Raw genomic sequence first — 25,929 nt, forward strand, 5'->3', positions numbered from 1 at the left:
AGAAACATATCTTCAAATGTTGCTCACCATCCTGGAAGCCCCGGTGAGAAACCACTGGACTCTCCAGCATCTCTGACTCTGAGCACATCTCAGTACCCATAACTTCCACTTACTGGTTGCCTCTGTCAAAGAAAGCACATTCTAACTACTTAGTATTTTAGTGGAGACTCAATGTTCTATCTTCTGGGCCTGACCTGCAGGGTTGCCTGGACTTGGAATGTGGTCTGTCATTTGTGAGACCTCAATGGAGTCTTGTCATGACACGGAGCCTCAAGGTCCCTGAAAGGCAGTGTGGGGAATACTTACCCTAGCCTCACTGAGCAGTGAAGCTGAGCCCCACATGGTGGTTACTGGTACTGTGTATGCTTTTCTCTCTCTAGAGCCTACATCTGGGTCATCCCCAGGGCCCAAGCAGCCACCCCGCTACCACATCTTTTTGCTGTCATGGAGTTGACCAAAGCCTTAGATGAAGCTAGAAGATGCTCTCTATGATATATACTAAGGTTCACCATTGCCCAGGGCCCAGAAGTGCCCGATCACAATCCTACCAAGACAAACCTGCCTGAAGGACAGTGAACTCAGAAAAGATACAGTGCCTTCCACAGAGCAGCCTGTGATCAGCACCAGAGCTGCTGGGCCCTGCCTGTGTGTGTGGTTCAGGCCAGGGGTACCAGCAGACAAAACTGGGGGAGCTTGGTTCACAGAACAGCATCTGTATGGACCCACATCCCAATCCCAGAATGCTTACACGCCACATTGCAGGGATAGGTAGTGACCCCCTTGCTGTATGTTCCACACAGCATTCCATTTCAAAGAAGACTGTGTTCTTCTAAGCCTGAGACTCTGAACCCGAACCTCTAGGGGAGGTCACAGGTTTTTGAATGGCTAAGAGGTTCAAGGGGACCCAACACCCTCACACAGATCCCTTGGAGCTGGAGTTAAAGTTGCTTGTGAGCTGCTATGTGGGTGCTGGAATTAAACGCAAGTCCTCTGGAAGAACAGCAAGTGCTCTTAACTACTGATGGTCTTAACTGTCTGTCTGTCCAGACTCCTTACTTAGTTACTTATGCTTCATCCACCCCTCCGGAGGAGATAAAGTCAGATTTATTGTCCCTCATCATGTTATATAAAAATCTACAAATAATAGATTTGTACAGGAAAAAAAAAGTCCAAAGAAACAGTAAATGAAGGCATAACAGCAGTAATTTAAACTTGCCTCCCCACCCCCCAAAATATGAGGATGACAGCCATTTCAAAGCACAATTCTGATGTCAAGGTAGCTTTTGTTCACTGGCCAACGCTCACCATTTAAATTAAGGCCTTCCGTCTCTGACAGTTCTACTGGCTCTTGACCAAACGTTTGAGGTCCTCAAGAAAGGTTATTTATTCCTGGTGCTCTAGGGCTGTACTGAGATCCACCAACTCATCCTCTGAAGTGGTATCCACCCCCTGGGGAAATCCATTAGGTGGTCATACAAGGCCCAGTCCAGGGAACCGGTGCTGAGTATACAGTTTGTATCACCCCACTCAGTCACCGGTGGCCTGACAGCTAACTTCCTTGATAAAGAAAAACCACTCTCGGTTTCATCTTTGTCTGATCTCATCCTCAGGATAGTGACAGTTCAGGACGAGGGTCTTCTTACTAAGATCAACCTTTTTTTTTTTTTTTTAAGATTTATATATAAGTACACTGTAGCTGTCTTCAGACACAACAGAAAAGGGCATCAGATCTCATTACAGATGGTTGTGAGCCACCATGTGGGTGCTGGGATTTGAACTCAGCTCCTCTGGAAGAGCAGTCAGTGCTCTTAACCACTGAGCCAACTCTCCAGCCCCCAACATCAATCTTTGTAACTTCAACCACAAAATCGGGAGTTGATGTCAGTTCCGGCTCCTGTTCTTCAGCCTCCGGCCCTTGTGAGAGCTCCTCCTCGCCATCAAATAAATGTTGGAGCGACGCGGTAATGTTGAAAGTGACAGTGATCCTTTCCCCAGCAACGTTGCGCAATAATTTAGCCTCTGTGCTGTTCACTTCCAGCTCTGAATCTCCAGACATCTCGGGAAGAGACTGATGCTTCTGGATCTTCTTCTCCTCCTTAATTTCATCAGTCAAGGATTCAACAAAGGCCTTGTCTCCTTCCGTATGCAGAGCGCCACAGCCTCACTCGCAGGGAACTGGGCGCTGAGGCATGGCCGGGCTTGGGCTGCAGTAGATGCCTAAGGGCCCGGATGGCGAGGGCACAGGGCAGAGTGCAGCAGAGGAAGCATTGCGGGGGGGGGGGGGGGGGCAGACGCGTGCAGAAGGAACTTAATGCTTTTTGAGACAGGGTTTCTCTGTTTAGTACTGGCTGTCCTAGAACTTCCTCTTTCTCTCCCTCTGCCTCGCGAGCGCTGGGACGAAAGACCTACACCATCACTGCCAGACCCACTGTTCTTTCCTTAAATTATGTAAGGATGCGTGTGGGTGTTCCAAAATCACGACAGTAAAGGCAAACATGTTCAGAAAGGTCTGGAATCCCCCCACACTTCCAGCCCTTCCCCCACTCCATCCCGTACCTAAGCCGTCTCCTCCTCCCGTGAACAGCCCAAGTAACATCGATGTTTGCTTCTCCCTTCCGCTGTTTCCTTGTCAAAGAAGAGGGAATAAATGGTTTGGGGTTATTCTTATTTTTTACATGCATTTATTTATTGGGTGTGTGCCTGACATGGTGTATGCATGTGGAGGCCAGAGAACAACTTTTGGGAATCACTTCTCCCCCTCTACCATGTGCCTCTCAAGAATCAAATTCAGGTCATCAGGTTTGACATGGCAAGTGTCTTTATCCACTGAGCCATCTTGCCAGCCCTGACATTTGATTGATTGATTGATTGATTTATAGTACACTATAGATGAGTATCATCAGACACACCAGAAGAGGAATCAGATCCCATTACAGATGGTTGTGAGCCACCATGTGCTAGAATTTGAACTCAAGACCTCTGGAAGAGCAGTCAGTGCTCTTAACCTCTGAACCATCTTTCCAGCCCCCACATTTGATTTCTTAATGTGTGTGAACATATATCTTAAAAAGAGATAACTTTATTCATTCCTTTTCCTGGTATGTTGACCAAATGCCTGATAAGTAGGAACGTAAGGGAGGAAGGGTTTACTCTGGCTCGTGGTGCACTGGGTATAGTCAATCATGGTGGAGAAAGCATAGCTGCAGAAGAATAAGATGGCTGATATCTATTCTCAGAAAGCAGAGTGCAAACAGAGTGGGGCTAGACTGTAAATCTCACGGCCCACTCCCAGTGACCCACTTCCTCCAGTGAGACTCCACCCCCAAAAAGTTCTACAACCTTCCAAAGCAGCTCCACCAGCCTGGGACCAAGTACTCAAATACATGACCCTGTCAGGGACATTTCCCATTCAAACCTCCACACTCCCATATACAGCTTTCTTTCTTACAAGGAGCTCTCCTCCATAGCAGAATAGAAAACTTTCCTTAGTTCTGATATCAAGTACTGTGTCCCCTTGCCTGTGACAGCTAAAAAGCATTGTGATTAAGATAGTCAATCCAAACAGTTCCCTCCTGGGTGCCAGCATCATATACAGAGAGAGAGTTGTGTCACAGGTCCTCAGTGAGAGTGACACTTGCTTTTGTGCCTTGGAGGCATGCAGTCTTGTCTCCAATTCAGGGAGAGGAGTCTCATTCAGACTCCAGGGGTCCTAAACACAGGACTATAAATAATGAAGCTATCCCTAAATATAACAATATCTGCTCCAGACAAGCATCTTGAGATAAAACATACAGCATGACCGTCCCTTTCTCCGCCCCAAGACATAGTTATTGAATCTCCAAGGTCTTTTGAGTGGGGAAGCAAGGGCCTGTGGAGGCTGGGCTAGAAACTAGGAAGAAGAGAAATGTGCAAGCAGCCAGATATCTTATTTCTGTGTTCCTTTAGGCAAGGTACTCTGAGCCTCTGGGCTCTTCCCTAAGGGCCAAAGAACCTGTTCTGCAGAACTCTTGCAGAGGACCCTTTGTGACTTGGACGGGGGTGTGCACTGGCCCATAGTGTTGCTCTAAAAATTGCAACCTTTCTCCCCTAAGAGGACACATTCAGAATATAGCAGCATTCAGTCAGGGGCGAGGGTGATACCCACTGGAGGGTGAGACTACTTCCTAACAGGTCCTCTCTCCTCAGGTGACCCTGTCCAAGGAAGGTGCTGAGGTTCACCCCCATCAAAAGACACAAAAGATAACCCAGCTTTCTTCCCTATCACTCCCTCCCTAAGGGGACCCATAAAGGCAGAACTGAGGTCCTCCTCTCCCCTCTGGAGTCCCTGCTATCCCCGCCCCCTCCACACACACACACACACACACACATACACACACACTCACACACAGAGACACACCCTGATCACTTCCTGTGTGCTCACATTTCCCAAATGCCTGTCCAGCCAGAATTCCCAGACCCATGCATGACCCTCCATTCTTCCCCTCAGTCCTGTTTTGGCAAATGAGAGCTCCAGGTTCAAAAGCCAAGCCAGGGGCAGGGCAGGTGGGGGTCGGGGTAGCACACAAAGAAGCCCCATCCTTCTGCTCCTAGAAGCCAGCTTGTGTCTTCCTTTGTATAATTGTAGGAAAGCTTGGTCTCTTCACTTCTCAGACTTTCCTCTTCCACATAGTCTAGCCATCTCAAGAGCTCCTCGTGATACAAAGATTTGGCCATGGACACTCTCACTTCCCAAGAAAAGGAGCAGCCCAGATTTCTTTCTTCTTGTGTATTGTGTTGGCCCCTGTAAGGAACATGGTGCCCACACTGGATGCCCGTTTTTTGTGGGGGTTCTTGGCCTTGTAACCTGTTCTACAGGATGCTTGTCTCTCCCAGCTCTAGGTCATCAACCCAGGAATGCAGTGCCCATGGACAATCAGAGTAACCGAGCCTTATCTTTCTAGCAGAGCCTTACTGGGTAGATTAAGGGTACCTGAAGGGGCAGCTTCATGGAGGCCTTTGTCCCTGTAATAGTCTCTGTCTTTCTCCCTTCCTATAAAAGGAACAGGGGGAAGGCTTTTCCTGAAAGGGGAAAGTCCTAGTAGGATCTGGGTACCAGTATTCCTAGGCCTTCCTGGGGATCTAGGAAATAAATGGAAAAGCAAGGTTAAGGTGCTGGCCAGAGAGTCTTCCATATCCAGGAGCTGGTTATGTCCTGGCTCATGAAGTCTTCATGGCCCCCAAATAAGGAAATCCCCTAAGAAATGAAAATACCACCAAGATCGTAGTGAGCAAGCAGCTGAAAGTCAAGTGGGAAACATAACTAGAAATTGTTCCTTGTTCTGTTGTTGAGGCCCGAGGAAGCTACTGGGCTGTGATCCCATCATCTGCCTCAGGAGTCACGTCTGAGAACCCTACTTTCAGGTTTACCTTCTGTGCTCCCAGACCCTTGCTAGACACACACAGACATAAATAAATTACACACAGGCACACATAGATCATACATACACACAGAGATGTATCGATTACACATGCATACACATTGGTATTATACACAGATTACGTGCATACACATATAAATTATACATATAAACATACACGCATATATATAAGCATATGTATGTACACACACACATGATGGGGGTCTCTCCTCAGACACATGGGTCTTGAAGGAGTATTAGTTTCAGGGAATCATTTTCTTCTTTCTTTCTTTGTTTCTTTCCTTCCTTCCATCTTTCTTTTCTTTTTTTAACAGATCTTGTTTATTTGTAAAAACAGCACAGGACACTGGTCATCTGCAATAGTGTGTACATGGGTGTGTCTCAGCAGTCTGTCTGTCTGCACACTGGCAGGAACCTTTTCTATGGAGCCTTCACAGGGCGGCTGGGTACCTTTGGGAGCCTGAACTGGAGCCGAAGCCTGGGCCTGACCTGAAGCTTTGGCCTCTGCCTTGGTTTGAACCTTGGGCTTTGGTTGGAAGAACTCATGACACTTGGCCATGTAGCTTCAAATCCACTTCCCAAGCTTGGGGTGAGCAATGAAAGCCAGGCGGCTGAGTGTGCGGCTGGGGCCCTTTGGCATCTTGGGCTTGATGGCCTCAAAAGGGCCTTGATGTCTCTGCGCGTGCGCTCACTGCCTTTGCACTGTTGGCCTGCATCTTCTTCAGGCCTTTCTTGTGCTTCTTGGCAAAGTGCATGTTCCTCAGGAACTTGGGGTCAACCTCCTTAAGGAATTTGTATGTCTGTGACGGGGGATTTTTTGATACCATTTCCGGCACTGGTTGTGTGTGATGCAGTTCTTGGACTTGGCCTTGTCTGCAAGGTGACCCGAGGCTCCTGCAGCGCCTGGAACCAGAAGAGAAAGAGAAAGAAAGGCCTGAAGTGCAGCCTCAGGGCATCACTTTCAACTCTTCATTTACTTTCTCGTTTGTCAGGTATACTGTGAAACTGTACTATTCTGCTTACTGACAGTCTCCCATTTCCCTACACACACACACACACACACACACAGACACACACACACACCACCACCACCACCACCACCACCACCACCACCAGGATCAGGGTTTTTACATGCTCTGACCTAAGACCTTGGAATGTTTACCCCAAATTCCACATCCTTCTCCAGGCCTTCTCCAGTGGCAAGGCCATGGTCATCTCTCTTGGCATCTCAGTCCATCTTTAGAGAACCATCTTAACCATGTGGGTGTGTTCTGCCTGGCACCCCCAAGCCTCCCCAAACCCGAGACTTAATTAAACCTGCATGCAAGCTTTCAGGTGAGATGAAAGAGACCAGTGATACCAAACTTTCTATATATAGGCTTCTCTTCTCTAAAGTTCTATCTATTTATTATCTATTAATTATGTTGGAAAGAAGGTAATTTGCTCTGCAGACAGGTGAAAACTATGCTTCCTTTCTGCTTAAGAAGAAAGGAGCTTAGGATGTGGGGTGGGTGGCTTTCTTGGAATGCCGAGTGTTTGGATACAAACTAGGCCACAGGGCAAATCTCATTTCCTCTGCAGACAGTGCCACCCAGGCCTCCACCTCAGGTAAGTATCAAATCTGCTTCATGATGCCCTGCCCTGGGGATTGCAACGTCCCAAAGCGTTCCTTCCAATGGTAGCTAGGACTGCAGAGTTCCTAGGCAGTTTCTTCTCTCCTTGCCGAACTGAAGGTGGGGTGACCGCAGGTCACTGTGGGATTTCAACATAACTTACCTGGCCCATGGAGACATTTGGTGTCATTTGCTGGCCAATGCCTAAAAACTGTAATTATCCATATTGCATTGATTATTGGTAAGGAGAAGACATGTTATAATTTTTAAAAATTACATAAATTATGTTCTAGACTTAAAAAAAACTTTCTATGACTATATCTGCCTTTGTTTCTGCTTGTATAGAAATTAAAATTTTTGCCTTTTCCTGCAAAATTATCTTTTATAGCCGACAGGAGTATGATAATAATACTTTGTACTTTTGCAGGGCCTTTTATCCGGGAATCTCAAAGCGCTTCATAAACTTTAATTAATTCTTGCAACAAGCCCCATGATGTAGGTAAGTATTATTATCCCCATTTCACAGATAAGGGGAGCTAGACATGGAGAAGTTAAGTAATTTGCCGAAGGCCCCAAAGCAGTTAGAAGCTAAGTCTGAACAAGAGCACAAAGTACCGGGCTCAGGCCTGGGTTGGCCCACTGGGGCTGCCCTGCTGGTCTCCCCAGTCCCAAGACATGATTGATGGGGAGCCCTGGATCAATTGCAGTGCCTACGTTAAATACATGTTATATTTAGCTTCCGGGCAGTATGAGGAATTATTTCGGCTGACTCACAGGCTTCAGCCCTGGGTATTGAACTATCTTCAGTGAGCTGAGCAGAGCCTGAAAACCCCTCTGTCCATGTCCGAATGCTCCTGCTGCAGAGCTGTCTCCCCAAGGCAAACGTCCTTCCTCCCATACTTGAATTGGACCAGCTCACAGTTTGAACATTGAGTGTGGTTTTTGGGTTTGCGACTTGTCTTCAACATACTTTTAAAAAGACTAAAAATAAAACACAGGGTCACATGTAACCAGGCTGGCCTTGAATTCGGTATATAGCCAAGGGAGATTGATCTTGAACTCCCATCTTCCTGTGTTCACCAGCCAGATGCTAGGATTACAGGTGTGTGAATGCTAGGCAAACATGCTAACAACTGAGCTACCCTGCCAGGCCCTCAAAATAAATCTATTCTCATTCCTTCTCCCTACAATCCCCCGTGTGTGTGTGTGTGTGTGTGTGTCTGTGTGTGTCTGTGTGTGTGTGTGTGTGTGTCTGTGTGTGTATACATGGATGTGAAAGCCAGAGGTCAACCTCAGGTGTCCTTCTTCAGGTCTTTCTACCTTGATCTTTAATGCCAGGTCTCTCAGTGGGATCTTATAGATTTCATGAGGCTGACTGACTAGGGAGCCCCAGCGATTCATCCACCTGTCTCTGCTTCTCAGCCTTGGAATTAGGAGAGCATATTTCCACACCCAGTGGCTTTTTACCTGGCTGCTGGGGATTGAACCCAGGCCTCATGTTTGTCTAGCAGTTTTTCCAACTGCACCATTTTCCCCAAGCCCTCAACATGCATGCTAACGGCAAGTCTCTGAGCTACTAGCATCTCCACTCCACAGGTAAGGGAAACGGACACTGAAAGTGAAGTAGCAGGGCCGGTTGTCACATAGCAAATCCCAGATCCCAACAAGCCTGCTGAGGATCAAAGATGAACCCACCAATCCCCAGGCCCTGTGAGCTGTCACACAGGATCGGGAGCAGCTCTTGGCTTGAAATTGTGTTGCAAGAAGGGGTACGAATCCTGCAGTGACATTTTTAAGGACAAGAGAGCCTTGTCATTGCTGTGAACTGGGCTGAGCTGGAAGTGTCTGCTGTTGGTGCCAAACCCCAAGTTTGGCAAGTCTGGTGGCAGATTAAGAGTTCAGTTTCAGCTGTGCCGTGGGGGTGAGGTAGAGGCAGGCAGATCTCTGAATTTGAAGCCAGCCTGGTCTACAGAATGAGTTCTAGGACAGCCAGGGATACACAGAAAAACTCTGTCCAGGATGGGAACTGGGGGAGATGTTCAGTTTCAGAAAGGAGCAAACCCCTTACAGGGTGCTTTTCTTGTCTGCCTTTGGCCTGTGACCCCTCACATGTGCAGCATAATTCCTGAGGGCATAGGGACTGGAGACACTGACCTGGCTCGGGCTACTTCATTTGCTTCTTTTCTCCAGCATCCCTGTTTGAGTCCAACAAGCCTGGATTTGAATTCGGGCTCTGTACTCACATGAGGTTAATCCTAGGCAAGTCTCGACCTCTCCCTGCCTCAGTTTCCTAAGCAGGATAAGATGGGTTTGTGTGCACAAATGCCCATAGCCCAGCCTGGCCTACAAACTATGCTCTGTGGCCGGTGTCTGCTGTCCCCTCTTCCTCACACAGCTGCCCACATTCTAATCTAACAGAAGCAACCCACTCACACCTTCAAGATCAGTTCTTCAGAGCTTCTGTCAAACCCATGGCCCAGACTCCACATCCCCCTCCAGGTCATCAGAGCTCAGAAGCTGCCAATGGTAACTGCTCCTGATCTCAGGTGACAGCTCACAGAGCCAGAGTGTTGCTAGTGTCTCAGAGTCAGAGCCTCAGCCCTGGCAGCCAGAAGCTAGGCTCAGCATCTGCCCTAAGTAGGTCGGTTAATGAAACAAAACAATGTGGGGAACAGGCAAAGGAGGTGGTACATAGTCATAGTCAGTGTGACCATGTTGGGGAAAGGAAGGAACAAAACGGTTCTGGAATTCCCAAGTTCACTTTAGGGTCCCGACTGGAAACTTAGGTTTAAATGAAGGCAGGGTGTGTGTGTGTGTGTGTGTGTGTGTGTGTGTGTGTGTGTGTGTGTGAGCTGTCCAATCAAGGTTCACTATTGACTCACCACCTCCACTGTAGTCTCTCCTGAAAGAAGTTGTCTGATTAGTCGTCAGGACTGTGTGAAATCTATTTCTTCAAGACACAGCCCTCTTCTGACACACTGGGCTTTAGCCTTCTCTTCCCAGCATGAGACTCCTGGAGAAATTCTAATTCCTTTGCAGTGTTTCAGTGGTTTGTGAGCCAGGGGAGGAGCCTGAGAGTACACAATATCTTCATCCCGGCAGCATGAGGGCGAGAGTGGCTGTCATGTTAGATTTCAGATCCTGCGACAGGTCCCTACTCTCTGTGAACTAAGAATGGGATCCAGCCTGCTCCAGGTCTGCAAGCCGGGGGTTCCCAGAAGTTCAGATCCTACCTCACTGTCCCCCTGGGTGATGGGCAGGCACTTTGAGCCCAGTGAGTCTGGAAGGCGCCAATGGGCTTTTCTGCTAAGTTCTCTCAGCACACACACATACATGCCAAGTCCCAAATATAACTGAATTTTAAAAAATTGTTTAACAAGTGAAGATGGGAGGGTCTGAGGTCTAGCTCAGTGGTAGAGTGCTTGCCTAGCACACACAAGGCCCTGGGTTCAATTCCCAGAACTGAATAAACCAGGTTTGGTCCAAGGAAAACTTTTGTTATACAAACACACCCTTAGCTGACACAGGCAGACCTCTGGTCTACATACAAAGTCTAGTCAGCCAAAGGTACACAGTAAGACACTTTCAAAAAAGAAAACGAGAAAAAAAATTAAAAAAAAAAAAAAAAAAAAAAAAAAAAAACTCCAGCATGAAACCTCTCACAAGTTCTATAGTCCAGCTCCTGACTCGCTGGCTCAAGCTTTATACCTCTGCCCTTCCCTGCCCACCTCTTTAGAACAAGTCTGGGTTGCTCTAAGTCTGGGTCACTGGCTTTCAGATGCATCTCTACCTCCTGGAAAACCGCACACGCTCCCATTGCCTGTGGTCAGGCAGATGTCTCCAGCCTGGTAGGGGAGATGGGCTTTAGCACCTCCCACTACCCCCCAATAACTTCTTAACCTCAGCAGGTAGTTGGCCTGAGATAGTCACTCTGAGGTCAGTCCCCCACACCACATACAAATTAGCTGTGGTGTTACACACTTGAGATCCCTGCCCTCAGAAGGTAGGGGCAGGAGAATCAGCTATTGTATCTGGACCTAGTCCTAGATAGTGCCACCCAAGCCTGGGCTCATGGTCCATCTTCCACCTTTCCCAGGGCCTCCTGCCTTCTAGACATACCTTGCCTACCTAAAATAAATAGAGTACATACTCAGTTGCCTAGACAACCTAGGGATTGCCACTGTCAGGGCAGGAAATGCTGTTTCTGGAGGAAATTTGGCCTTTTCACTACCTGTGGGTTCTTCTAGAAACTTCCGGGGTATTAGAGAGAGGACTGTTAGAAAGTGCTCATTAGTGAGGATCCTCTCTCTCTCTCTCTCTCTCTCTCTCTCTCTCTCTCTCTCTCTCCCTCCCTCCCTCCCTCCCTCCCTCCTTCCCTCCCCCTCCCTCCCTGCTCTGTGTGTGTGTGTGTGTGTGTGTGTGTGTGTGTGCTTCACACTGTGGGCTCAGTGTGAAGCACTGTGCTCAGGCACAGCCCACAGCGTTCAACCCTATCATGCTCTCGCTTCCCAGTGAGTGCAGGGCCCAGCCTCAACCATCTCTGGAACGCACACTACTTGTGATCAGAAGAGTTAAAGCTCGATAAGTTCTGGAGCTGCACTCAGTAGGTGGAGTGCTTGCCTAACCTCAGTCCCTGACCTCATATAAACCAGGCATGGAGGCACACGCCTGTAATCCCGTTATCCCAGCCGAAGGATAATAAGTTCAAGGTTACCCACGGCCGGTCAGGAAGTGTTCTTTGAGGATCTTAAGAGATTCCAGCCTGTAACTTAGTTACACACCACTGTTGACCTTTCTGTGTGAGTCGTGAAAAATAGAGGACTGTGTCCTCTGAAAAGCTGGCCCTCGGCTGCCACACACCCTCCCTCCCCAGGAGCCTCTTCAGAATTTATGGCTCCACTGGGTAGGCTAGGCTCCGAGGGAGGAGCTAGAGACAGCGCTGCACTACTGCCTGCAGTGGTCTGGGATTTCCTTCAGAGTCTTCTACATAAGTAAAGCCAGATTCTTGGCTTCACAGCCAAAAAGAACTTCAGGATGTTCAGGTCATCTTCGGCCACAGAGTTTAAGATCAGTCTAGGATCCGTGAGTAGGATCACGGATGTAATCATGTAGGATGATCATGTAGGTCACTAGAGAGGTGCTAGGGGACAGGGCTAGACATACCCAGGTATGGGAATTTCAATGGAGTCCTCTTAATTGTATTTGCCACAGCAAAATACACAATTTTGGTGTCTTCTGACATTTCCCCTTCAAATAGCTGCTAGGGAGTTTAAATGAGATCCTAGGGTGGTTCCTCAGGTACATTGCATGGGATTATAGCTGATAAATTAACACTTTTGCAGGAAAAGTTAAGGTTTTGTTTAAAGAAGAAAGAGAAGGAAGAAGTCTCAAAAAAGTTTATAATTTTGTTTGTTTGGTTTCTTTTTTTCTGGAAATTTTTAGGTTTCCAGAGAACCTAAATTGGGAACAGAATGAGGTTACCCGTGCTTCGACCTCAAATACAGCTCACTACTATCTAACATTCTTATTTGAAATATCTGTTTATAAAAGAAATTCTGCTCTCTCTATGCACAATCTTTACAGCAAATTTTATTAATCCTGTTGATTTATTTACTATTCCACTGATTTTCTCCAGACTACAAAGTAAGGGACCCTATTTCATGTCCATGTATTGATCTTGATAATTACCCCCAAAAAACAATATTTTGAGCCAGATTTAAAGAAAGTTTTATTAAATTTTATTAAATATTAAATACTAACCAAGGGATGTACTTTGGTCAGAATCATTCTCTGGAATTTCTCAGCTGGGATGACTTCAAGCCATGTGTTTCAGGGACGGGTTAGCTTTTAAACCACCTGTTCCTGTGGGCCCTTCCTTGTCCGATGAGAACATCCTGTCACATATTTCTAGGAGGTCTGTACCAAGGGTTCCCCCTTGGCAAGACTGCCATTGCAGCTGAGACCTCTGGCAGTTCAGGGCCCTTGAGGAAGCCTTGTGGGTGTATGAGAACTGTCTCCTGGTAAATCAGACCTTCAGGCCTTTCAGCTGGTTGGGCTACCTGGGGCTGGGAGTTGGAAGGGAAAGGAGATGTTAATCCCACAGGAAAGTATGAGGCCACTACCACAATTTTTGAGTCACATTTGAAGCGAGCTTTTATTAAATACTGGCCAAGATCATGGATACTGGCCAGTCTGTACCCAGGATTCCCAGAGTATGGTGCTGAATTACATTAGTCAGGGACTTATAAAGGCAAAGCCTACAGGGCTATATACTTCCCACCTTCATCCAATCAGGGGCAAGCACAATCCTGACATACTTTCTGCTTATGTACTTCCTGCCTACTGTGATCAAGCAAACATCCTGTGCAGTTGGTGCAACCAAACTTGCTTACAGAAGTCACCAAAAGAACTTGACTGACCCATGGGAGAAAGGAACCGTTGTACTCTATTTTCCCCTTGGCTTGCTCATTCTGTCTGTGGTTGTTTATGGTCCACTGGTTAAATGCCTGCTCTGTAAACCAGAGTCTTAAACAGTATGTTTGCTTGCCATGGTCTCGAGTCAGAAGGAAGCACAAAAGTCAGTTTGCAGGAAGCACAAAACACCCTGAGCATTTGTTTCCTTATCTTTGAACTAGTTCTTGCTTTGCTAGGCCACACCAAGAAAAGAGCTCACCACGAAAGCTTTTCCCCTTCCAACCCAGACAGTGCTAGGTAATGCCAGACCACTAAGTAAACATAGAAAGTGTGGCCAAGTGACTTCGGGGTACAGGTTCTTCTAGGGTTTCCCCCACCCCGGGGTTTTATTGTTGTTTTTTTTTTTTTTTTTTTCTGTGATAAAATTAATGCCAGCTTGTGCAATTGCTTAGATCTACAGCCATCGCAGAAGAGCACCACCACCCCACGCACACACACTCATCATGGTTCTGACCAGATATGGCTGTGGTAATTCTCATTTCCGAAGACTAGGGGTGCACGTGGCAATGAGGTCTCAAGACACCTCTACTTGCAGGACAGCGGGCTGCAGGCTGATCTGTGTGTGGAAGCCTCAGTGATGTCACTGGGAGTTGTCCACTGGTGACTTCACAGCTATGTAAGTGTCACATGCACATCCCCTTTGCCTTTAGCTCTGAAGCTCAACAACTTCCCAGACCCTTGAAGCAGGTCAGCGTGTACTTTCCAAAAGGTAATGGCAGCCAGGAGTCAATGCGGTATAATAAGGGGTTTGGTTTTATGAGAAGGAAGAATTACCTTTGTCCATGAAAACGTGGTTTTCAAGTTAAAATTATGTCATCGGTGGCTGACTAAGTCACTTCAGTCAACAGGTTCTCCAGGGTAGGAAGGAGGATTAAAAGGAAAAAAGACAATTAGACAACATTGTAGCATGACCCCAGCCAGTTCTGAGGCTGAGGTGGGTATAAACTGCTTCTATACCATTTTAATTACATGCAAGTAATAAGGGCAGTTCTAGGTTAAAAAACAAGCAAGGCAGTAAACAAAGTCCCCTGATCACCTTTTCTAGAGGCTTATCAGGATGACCAAGATATATGAGCCTACTTCCCTGTCCTAGCCCCAAAACATTTCTGCCTGAGTTTACTTCTGTGTCCTGGCCCAATGTCAAATTCTTGTCACCTTTCTAGAAGCAGCCCCAGAAGCTCTTCACAGGGTATAGGGGTAATTTCTTCCCAAGGAGGCCAAAGAAGGGGGACACCGCTGTGGCAGGGAACAGCTCTCACTCCTGAAGTGCTGAGCCAACAGACTTACTGAAGAATATCTAGTCCCAGCCCAGAGTCCTGCCCTGAGACCATAATTCTTGAAGGGTAGAATAGAAAGATCTCACAGCCCTGGTGAGCCTCAGTTGTACTAAAAATGCAAGTCTAGTTGGGTAGGTTGCTCTGTACGCAGTTGATGGCAGTGTTTATAGTTTGGCTGGAGCTTGTACTCTCCAACACAGCACTCACCAGCTGGGCACAGCTACAGATTTACATTTTTTATTTATAAATTATTTTCAAATGTCTTTACATTTATTTCTTTTGTCGGAGAGGAAGGGCAAGTACATGTCATGGTACACCTGTGGAGGTCAGGGGACAAGTTGTAGAAGTCAGTTCTCACCTTTCACATGTGGGTCCTGGGTATAAACTTTGATGGTCAGGCTGACATGTCTGCCTACATGCAAAATACATGTGTGTTCAAGTCTGTGTACACACACACACACACAAACATACACACTAAAATGTAAACACACACACACAAAAGTGTTTGTCTAACACCAATAAAGTTCTGGGTTCAATCCCCAGCCCCAAATAAAATGGGCATGCCTATAACCCCTAGCACTGGAGAACAGTTGCAAAGCCAGGAGAATTAAGGTCATCCTCAGGTAGTTGGAGGCTAGCCTGGGATACACTAGGCTTTATTTAAAAAAAGCAAACAGAAAAACAAACCAAGTCACAATGCACCTAAAATGGCCATTATGTTATTATGTTAAGCTTCTAAAGACATTTACTAACAATCTTGGCTACTGCCCACACATCAATGAAAGGAAAGAAGAAGCAGAAAAGCAAATAAGTAACCACTGTAAGTGTGTGAAGAGGTGCCAAAGGTAGGAAGAAAGCACTCTGTCTATAAGGTTCATTGTAGCAATGAAGTATCAAAATTCACCCTCAAGTCTGGAGGAGGCCCTTTGTTCAGTTACTTTGAAAATAAAATAAACATGGTTCCTCTCAGGGCAGGTTTTTAGTACCAGCACTCAGAAGATAGTGGAAAGTGAATATCTGAATTTGAGGCCAGCCTGGTCTGTGTAGAGTTCTAGGTTATCCAAGGCTGCATAGTAAAATTTCATCGTCATCATCATAAATGTTAAAGACTAAATAAAGCAGGGCATGATGACATGTATTTGAACTTTGACTATTATAAATGACATCTTCGAACAAACAATTTTGTGTATACAATTTCATGTCTTTCAGGCCAGATATGATGGTGCACGCCTGTAATCCCTGTCCTTGGGAGGTAGAGGCAGAAGATAAGAATTGGAGTCTGGGCTACATAGCAATATCCTATCTCCGAAAAGTAAAAACAATGAAACCTAGAGGGCTTCCTTTAGGACAGAGTCCTAAAGTAAGCTTGAGCTAGCAAGAAGATTCAAAAATTCAAAAGTGCTTTTCATAGAAACAGCTCAAGAAGCAGGGTTACCAGAAGGAAAACTCGCATCTTCTGGTGTTTGATAACCATGTCCAGATTATATTCCTTAAACATCTTCCCCTGGACATACCTGAGAAAGTCACTGTCACAGCCCAACAATCTGAGCAATGAATGTATTAATTCATTTTTTTTTTGTTTTGATTTTTGAAGTAGGGTCTCAGTAGGTAGCCCTTGCTATATAGATCCTCCTAGCTCTGCTTCCCAAGTGCTGGGACTAAAGTTATACCATCACATATGACTTTATTCATTTTTAAAATTATGGGTATGCTTGTGTGTCTGTAGGTGGGTGTGAGCGCGGGTACCAAGGAGTCTGGAAGAGGGTGTTGGAGCCACTGGAGCTGGAGTTACAGATAATAGAAAGCCACCTGTCTGAGTGATGCTGGAACCAAACTCAGGTCCTTTGCCAAGGGAATACATTCTCTTAACTGCCAGCTGATTCTCCAGCTCCAAGAAAATATATTTTGAAGGGCCTGAAACATTCATCACAAACACACACACACACACACACACACACACACACACACACACACACTCCTTTCCTACCACTCTGTGTGTGGCCTGAAGCATCTCTGAATATTACTGGCTTTGGTTGGGACCAAAGCCATGAACTCAATACTTGCTACATGTAACATTGGCAGCTGATCTTCTAGAACCACTGAGGTTGGGGTGCAGTTCAAGCCTGTGTTCAGGTATGTATGTTCTGGAAAAATATGTGGGTAATAGGGTGCAAACAAGGGGATGGGGGTCAGGAGATGGAAGAGGAGGGTAGCTTGAGACTTGTCAGCCAAATCAGGATAGTGTAAGCCTTGTACCTGGATCTATACCACACTTAAATGTCATCTGGGACTTGTCTACCTTTCTTGTCTTTCTGTATAGAATGGGATGTGAGGTATGAGAGTGTGCATCGCTGTGGTGGGTGCAGGAGAGAGAACATTATCATCCAAGAATAGTGCTGCCATTTCTCCCCATGGGGTAATGATGGCAGTACACTACATGCTAAAACTCCAACTCATCAGAAAAACCAGGCAATGGTCTTGGGCATGGTTAAGAACATGAGATCCCAAGGAAGCCAAAGACAGAGATTCTGGGGCTCTATGACTTTGATACAAGACTATGCCAATCCTCAGAATACCTAAAGGCAAGGTAGTTCAACTGTGGCGCCCTGCAGGTAGAGAAACAGATATAGGGAATGGAGGGGACAGGGAGGGGTTGAGGTTCTACCTGGGCCAAAGCTTGAGCTTGGCATTCTGAAGTTCAGCCAAGTCCCATCAACAACCCTGCAAGGTAAGAGTAAGGCTCCAGACTCAGAGACTTCCCTGAGCCCCACTACAAGCCATGCCAAACTCACCTTGGTGCTTCTTGGGCACCAGCCCTGGGCCGGGAGTCGTGGTTCAGGAAGGGCGGGACAGTAGTGCTCCCTGCAATAAGGAAGGGCATTGTCTGTGGCTCAGAAGCAGGACTCAGAGTTGTCCTGCTTGTTATTACCATCATCATACCTGTCAATCCTCAACAATGGCGCTGATAAAAGGGCCCTCCTTGAGAAAGTTTCTTTGTTCTGCACAATGCCCGTGGTTATGAGGGAGTTTGTAAGGTGTGCATGGAACTTCACGTTTGCATGACTTGGGCCTTCATAAAGGATTCTGCACCAAAATGAACGTTGTGCTCTCCTAGTTCCACAGCCAGGCCCTGATTCACAGGCTTTGCCCTGTGTCTTATGGGCTGTAGTCTTTCAGCAGCTGACCAGCTCACCCAGGCTTATCCAAGGTTTTTCTAGTTTAGAGTCTCATAAATATTGGCCACTCCACCAGAGTCCAGCCAGTGGACAACCCATGGCTTCATTGACATGACATTTGAAAAGATAATACAGAAATAGAGTTTGGCTCGCTATTAAGGTTTTGTTTTATTTATATTTATCTTACTTTATGTGAGTAAATGTTTTGCCTGCATAGTATATATATGCACCATGCCTATATATGGTATATGTGTATGCCTGGCACTCAGAAAAGAATATCTGATTCTCTGGAACTGGAGTTATAGATGGCTATGAGCCACCATGTGGGTGCTGCGAACCAAGCCTGAGTCCTTGGTGAGAGCAAACAGTTGTATTAACTGCTTAACTACTAAGCCATCTGTGGTGGTTTGAATAAGCATGGTCCCTCTAGGCATCACAGTGGAAAATGTTGTAAATAATTGTATACGATGGATAATGTATAGTTCTGTATAAACCATCTCATGTGGTCCTCATGACTATGTGGTTGTCCTGGTTACTTCCCCTTTAGAGATAATAAAATTGAGCTTGGGGGCAGTTATTAGGAAAGGCAGGATGTCTTTAATCCCAGCTCTGTTCAGAGAGACAGAGGTAGGCAGATCTCTGAGTTTGAGGCCAGTCTGGCCTACAAAACCAATTTTCAGGACCAGACAGGGGTATATGGAGAGACCCTATCTCAAAATAAAACAAAACGAAACTAGTCCAAGCTGCTTTCTTCAGCTGCATGGCTGTGTAACCAATTACTCCAAAGCTCACTTGGGGCAAACAGCCATGTGTGTATGGTTGGATCTGGAGAGTCAGGATACCTGGGGCCTCAGCCGGGAAGATCTGATGCCCACTGTGAGTGATTTGATGGCTTAGGGTTATTTGCTTGAGGTGTCCCACTCATGTGTTGGTTAGAATTGGGGTGCCAGCTCTGCTGTGAGCAGGACACCTGTGTAACCTGACATCAAATGAGGAGACTAAGGGTGTCATCGATTGAGTGTCCCTGCCCAGGGGTAAAAACTGCATCACCTGGTGGAGTACGGTCTCACATGGCCTTCTGCACAGTCTCTAGTGTTCGAGAGAGACAGGAGCCTGCACAGAAGGGAACCCTTCACTTCCTGATGGAGTCGGCCAGGCGTCCCAAAGCCTCTAGGCAGGAGCCATTCCCCTTACACTGCTTGCCTTTCCTGGTCCTGCCTCTTCCATTCTCAGCTGTAGCCTGGGCTCTTCCTGGGGCTTCCTGCTGCAGGATATGGCCTATCACAAGCCAGTCAGGCAGTCCCAACCCAGCTAGATACTGAGGGACAGCCATAAGAGAGGCACAGATAAGAGGAGACCTTTGATATTTGGTGTGTACCCAGTCTTGAGACATTACAAATAGCTGTGTTTTAGCTGCTTCTCTGGACTGTTGGGGCAGCCATCTCTTCAGACGTTGACAAGTCAGGCCACCCCTAACCATCTCTCTGAGGAGTTGTAGCTGAGTCTGCCCTGTTCCCTGTCCCTTCTTCCATAAAGGTCTTGCCTGGTTATCTCTCACCTGCAGACTCCTAGGACCTGCCAAAAAGAACTGGAAGACCACCTGCCTGCAGATGCCTGCTATCGGTGAAGGGAAGAGGGGTGTGCTGGAAGGGAGTCTGTGGGACAAGTCAGGACAGCACACTGAGTAGGAATGTCCTCTGGGAAGAAAAAAAAGCTGCAGGGGAGGGGTGGGGCTGGAGATAGCAGTGGGTCCTTTTCCTATCTTTTCCCTTTTTAAAGGAATTATCTTTTACTTCTATGGATATGTGTATGTATGTCTTTAAAAGTGTATATGCAGTATATATGGGGGGCATGCTCATGTAGGCCCGAAGACATTAGATCCCCTGAAACTAAAGTGGTAGGAGGTAGGTGGGAACTTCCACGTGGGTGCTCAGAACTGGATGCGGGTCCTCTGCCAGAGTAACAGGAGCTTTTAACTGCTGTGCCATCTCTCCAGTCCCTCAGCAGTGAGTTTTCCATGAAGAAGATCCCCCCTCCCTTTTCAATGTTTGAGAAGAAAACAAGAGACAGCCAGACTTTGTTTGGCTTTTCATATGACTCAAGCCAACATGAAAAGTCCCCAGGAGCTTATTGAAATTCTTAGGAAGTTTAGGGAAATGTCTAGAAAGATTTGGACATGCCTTTGGGAAAGGGTGAAGCCCATCCTCAGCCTGCCAGCTCTCAGACTCCCCTTACCCTCCACCAGAACAGCCCTATTCTGTCCCTGGATTTTCTCCCCTTCTCCCCTAGGTGGTTCTAGCACCCTCCTGGAGGCAATGCTGTCTGTGAACCCAGTTCCTATGGTCAGCCCATGGGATTCAGCCCTGTGGGGACTTGACTTCCTATTACCTGCCCAGGGGCTACCTTGCTCTGAAATCATGTTGATTTCCAGTTCACCCTTCCATCAAACTCTCTTCTTGGACCGTGAGTAGTCTGAGACCTTGGGTAGGCACTAAACATTAAGAGGAAAGATTTTGTGACTTTGTGTGATGATGCTCTTGCCTCCTGCACTCTAGATCTGATGGAAACCACCACAGCCTGCAAACCCCCTCCCTAAGGAGAGTTGGCTTGGTCAGGTCTCTGTGCCCAAGAGGCTTGGTTTTGCCCTGAAGCCTTTCAACTCATCCAAGCTTTGTTTAAATGCTCTAAGCCCTAGTGCATCTTCTCTTTGTTATTTCTGATATCTCTGCCTTTGGGTCCCTGGTGATTTACACAACAAAGCAAAAGCCCTAAGCTAGGCCTCCCCTTTGAACACAAACTACTCAAGAATGGGGGCTTCTGGAGTTGGTAAAATGGCTCAGTGGGTAGAGGTGCATGTTACCCAAAATGGCAGCCTGAGCTTGATCCCTGGGTCCTGCATGATAGAAGAAGTGACCCTACTGCTGTAGGTTGTCCTGTGACCTCCACTTTCCACTGTAGCTCACTCATGTGCACACCCAACAACAGTGACAACAACAACAATAGATGAAATTAAATTTGAAGAAAGAATGGACTTCCCTGGCTCCTCTTTCTCCTCAGTGCCTGACAGGGTCTCGGTATAGAAGTACAGGGAAATAAATGGAGATCATACTTAGAGTCTCCTTGTCGAGTCATGCCCCCTCCTTGCTCTGATACATTTGCTCATATATTTTCTTCCTATCAGCCCCTCAAGGTGTTCTTGGCCACGGCTTGCCAGGAAATTGGTATGTGTACCATCTCCAGGAAAAGTGCTTACCTTCCTGAAGCCTCCATTGTGCAAGGGCCATCCAGGCCCTGTTCCCTGCTACAGAAGGAAGAAGAAAGCTTGTCAGCACTGGGGCTTCCCAGAGGTGGGGCCCACAAAGGTGCGGCTCCAGCAAAAAAAAAAAAAAGGACAGGGGCAAAACCCAGCAGGAACGGCTTACGGCTTGCTTTGTAGGTATCACTAGGTACTTGGAAGAAAAAACAAAAGAGCAACCATGCTATTTTCTTTAAGAATCGGAAGTTGACCCATTTATTCGTCCTTGGCAGACCCTCAGGAACCTGGTCCTGCCAATGTTGTCTCTTATGTACAGGAGCTGAACAGGCACACAGAATGTGCACACCACCCAAAGATAAATGCTCAGATTCTTGTGTCTCTAACTCCAGAGAATACACGATAAGGAGGGAGTTCTTAGCAGCCAGCTGCTTACACAGAAACCACAGATGCCACTAAAATGGACCTCAGGACAGGGGTTACTTCACTGCCACATCCTGTGTGGCCACTGACCTGCCCCTGAGCCTGCTGGGCTTGGGAAAGTCCTGTCCCAGTTTCCACTACTGGGTTTGCTGTCTGGTCCTGTCCTGGTAAGCTCTACCAGGGCTGGGTGAGGTAGGGCCATGATGTAACTTCACCCTTCATAATAAAAATACCGAGACTTCTACACATGGGTGTCTGATGCTTCGAAGAGATCCTCTGGAACACTGCCATCATTTCTGATGATGCCACCATTGCTCAGAGCAGCCTGGAAGCTGTCTTCCCTGCCTTGGGCATATCATTTGGATTATCAGCGGAGGTGGCACGCTTTCTGCCTTGGAGGGAGGGTTAGATCTTTGGAGACACTCAGCACAATTCCAGAAGTCTAGCATCTGTGAATTACATCAATGAAACACTATTTTGGGTCAAATATCCAGATGTGATTTGATTGTCTAGGGACTGGTCTTCATAGCCCAGGTATTTTGCTTGAGTTGTGCACCTTTTTAGCAGAACAGGTGCTAATTTCTTTATGTGGCCTAATATTAGAAGCCTCAGTTAATTCTTTCTTTCTTTCTTTCTTTCTTTCTTTCTTTCTCTCTCTTTCTCTTTTCTTCTTTGTTTTTTCAAGACAGGGTTTTTCAGTGTAAGTAGTCCTGGCTGTTTTGGACTCTCTTTGTAGACCTTGAATCTGCCTCTGCTTCCCAAGCACTGGGATTAAAGACATGTGCCACCATGTTTGGCTAGTCTGTTCTTTCTCTAGAAGACAGAATATGACTGTGGATACAGATTCCTCCTCTCCTTCCTCCTCTTCTTCTTTTAAAAGAATTCTAGCTTGAATCCAGGTGTGGTGGTCTACACTTTTAGTCCCAGCAGAAGCAACACTGGTCTCTGAGTTCAAGGTAACCTACTGATATAGCAAATTCCAGCCCAGCCAGGTATGCAGCAGTGAGACCTTATCTAAAACAAACAAACAAACAAACAAACAAACTGCTTCCGTCTGCATCTCTCTGATGGGCTGACAGTTAATTTCATCCTTGAGTAAGAAAGGGGTTGTTAGGAGGGGAACCCACACCTTTCTCATGAACCAGGAATGAACGAAAGCTCTGTCTTGACTTTGCTAACATCAAGTAAATGGATTTGTACACAACTGCTGGTTATTCTTTAACACAATTTAATTCACTGCCAATAAGGGGTCCTCTCTAAATTTGCAACTGCCACATATACTTGGGAGGCGGAGGCAGTAGATGTTCAAGGTCATGCTCTGCTACATAGGGACCTGAGCTGCTTGAGGTGCCGACTTAAAAAATAAAGTTAGAAAATCAAGTACTGACAAAAATATATTCATATAGTTTTAGGCCAAAATGCTTTTAAAAATCTGTACATGTGTCTCTGTGTTTTTAAAATAAAGTTGTAAATAAAGTAAAGTTAGAGCTCTTAGAGCTCAGTGTGCATTGGCTGGGGTTCTCATTTAACCATCACCACTTGAGGACATTGAACTCCTACCCCTCAGGGAGGAGAGTGAGAGAGTGAGATCCAGGGCCTTACCATGGCCAAGTGCTGAGAAAGCCTAGGAAAGCCAGAGACAGCCCCAGAATGCAGGACAGTAACTGAGAACACTGCTAACAGCACCTACAATGGTTTTATTCATTCTTCAGCGCTTCTGCACCAACCATGCACAAGCATCTCACCATGTGTCAGGGTAACACCTGGGGCATTGGCATTTTATAAGGTCTCATCGCTTTACTTTGGGGGGCAATGGCAATGGCACTCAGGGCTCCAAATTGCCCCTAGGAAAAAAAAAAGGAGCAAGCACTCATAGGCTGAGTGGTAGCCTAGCCTTTGTTGATTTTTCTCTTAAAGAGAGTGGGTAGGAAAAGGGAGGAGCCCAATGAAAACAATGTCGGTAATGCCCCTGGTTTGACTAAGACTGGGTTTAGTCATCACTGGTCTGTCTTCTTGAATGCAGGTTAGTAGTTGAGTCTTATGACTCAAGCTCAGCTGCCTTCAGACCGGCTTTGGGGACCTCTCCATGCTGGAGCCTGTCTACCACCAGCCAGCGGGGCCACTACCCCAGGAAATGGGCCCCTCCTTTCCTACCTTCTGTCCCCACCCTGACAGTCAGCTGGATCATGTACAGGACCTCACCTCCCCAGGGTTTGGGCAGGAATTGGAATGTGGATGGGTTGGTGCCATACACACACAGGCAGTTGTGCTAGATCAAGAGTAGTTCATATAATTTGGAATGGTCTCCTGGTCTTCCTGACCAAGACCTGTGCTCTCCTTCCCAGTTAAGGTTTCCAAAACTAAAGCACTATGATTATCTCCCATCACAGAGATAAAGATGCTAATTGAATGCTTGGAGCTGTGTGTTCTCTGCTGGGTCACAACGGCTAATCCGGAGGCAGAGCAGGGGAAGAAAGGCACTGTTAGGAGGGTACCTTCTGATTGCTCCAGGATTATATAAAACTGAGGAGGAGCAGGGTGCCAAAGGGGAGACTGGAATGCTCATCCTATCATTATATGGACATCTTGCTTGATGCTTTTGTGGCTCTTGTTTCTTTCTACAGAAGCCATGATTCAGGGAGAAGTGAATCGTTCATTCTTTCATTCACCCATTCAACAAATATTCACAGACTATGCCCCAGACCTGGAAGTGGGTACCAAGGTTTTTCTCCCAAGACTTTGTGGTTATAAAAGACCCTTGGGTGCATGAGGCCAAGACTGAAGGGGACTTGCACAAAACTGCACAACAATCCGGGAGTGGAGCTAGACTGTGGATTTCCTCTAGGGACCTCTGAAGAAAAGCCAGTGAGGTTTGTTTGTTTGGTTTTGTTTTTGTGATAGGGTCACTATGTAGCCTTGGTTGGTCTGGAACTCTTTGTAAACTATGCTGGTCTCAAATTTACAGAGATCTAGCTGGTAAGGGGACACACCTTTAATTCCACCACTCTAGAGGCAGAGGCAGGAAGATCTGAGTTCAAGGATAGCCTGGTTTACAGAGTGAGTTCCTGTACAGCCAGGGCTACACCCAGAAGCCAGATCTCAAAAACGAACAACCCAAACCAAACAAAAAAACAAATAAGCAAAAATCTTGCCTCTGCCTCCTGAGTGATGGGATTAAAGGCATGGGTCATCTAGCCCTGCACAGACCCTTGAAAAGCTATTTCAAAAGCCACTTTTTCCCTTTGCTTTGCTGTGATTCTTAACATTAGTTTTTGTTGGTACTCCTCTGGTACCCCAGCGTCTGGGCTAGGGGTTTTAACTGAGAATACAAACCATTAACAGTGTATACACAGTAACAAATTGGAGTAGTCCTTTGTCTTTCCAATACTGAATATGTAAGTACCCAGTCAGTCTCACCTGTTCTTTAAAAATGGAACTTTGGTGGATACAAAGTCATTGCCCGGGCTCTTTTCGCCTCCAGACTTCTCAAAGTGTATTAGTTGTGGCTACCCTGAAAGATTACTGTTAGCAGAATAAGGGACAGCTAGCTGGTGGCTTGAAAACCCTCACCTCTTAGCTACTCCCCAACACGCCTTTAAATACGACTCTTGCTTAGATAGAAGGCGTATCTAAGCTTGCAACTGGTGCCTAGCCTCTAGCTGGAAGCTCTGCTGGCTCGTCTCTCAGCAGGCTTTCATGCATGGACACACGGGGTCGTGAAACAGGATCAATCCTCGCCACAAAGTCTAGTCTACGTGGCCCGCACACAACTCACGGCCCATCCATCCTCTGCTTGCACCTGCAATCCCGCCTGCCATGCTAAGGAAAACCACGCGCTGATTGCAAAGCCGAGGAAGAGTTTGGCTAGGCTCAGCCGTTAGGAACCGGGGAGCGGGAGAGGATGTGTGCGAAGGCTGAGCGGGGGAGGGGAGGGGGTGAGACACAGGCGACCAGATGCAAGTGCGCATGCACCCGCCGACTCCCGCCCGCTGCCCATAGGGCCCTGCGGCAAGCTGGCTGTCAGGACTGGTGGTGTGGTGCGCGTGCGCGGGCATGCCGCAGGGCGTGTCCGGCACGAGGCCGGGCGGGGAGCGCGGGCGGATGGGCGGGGGGGTGGGCACGCGCAGCGCCCCGCCCCACTGACGCGCGGGCCCGCGCCTCCCGCCTCCGGCGTCCGGCGTCCGGACGGGGGTTGGCGGCCACGGAGTCCCCGCCCCTCCCCCGCGCCTCCCGGCCGGAACCGATCGCGGCTGGTTTGAGCTGGTGCGTCTCCATGACGACGTGCTCGGCGTATAA

At 47.1% G+C, this 25,929-nt stretch overlaps 1 pseudogene across 1 annotated transcript; it reads right to left on the reverse strand.

Annotated features, from left to right (window-relative positions):
- Nucleotides 1–1,338: 1,338 nt before the first annotated feature.
- Nucleotides 1,339–25,908, reverse strand: LOC308416749 (complement component 1 Q subcomponent-binding protein, mitochondrial-like; annotated as a pseudogene). The gene is made up of 4 exons: nucleotides 25,778–25,908; nucleotides 3,151–3,200; nucleotides 1,826–2,160; nucleotides 1,339–1,635 (listed from the first exon to the last, which is right to left on the reverse strand). The product of its transcript is annotated as a complement component 1 Q subcomponent-binding protein, mitochondrial-like (transcript).
- Between the last annotated feature and the right edge of the window lie 21 nt (nucleotides 25,909–25,929).

This window comes from Micromys minutus (genome assembly GCF_963924665.1).
Source record: "Micromys minutus genome assembly, chromosome: 1".
Lineage (NCBI taxonomy): Eukaryota > Metazoa > Chordata > Mammalia > Rodentia > Muridae > Micromys > Micromys minutus.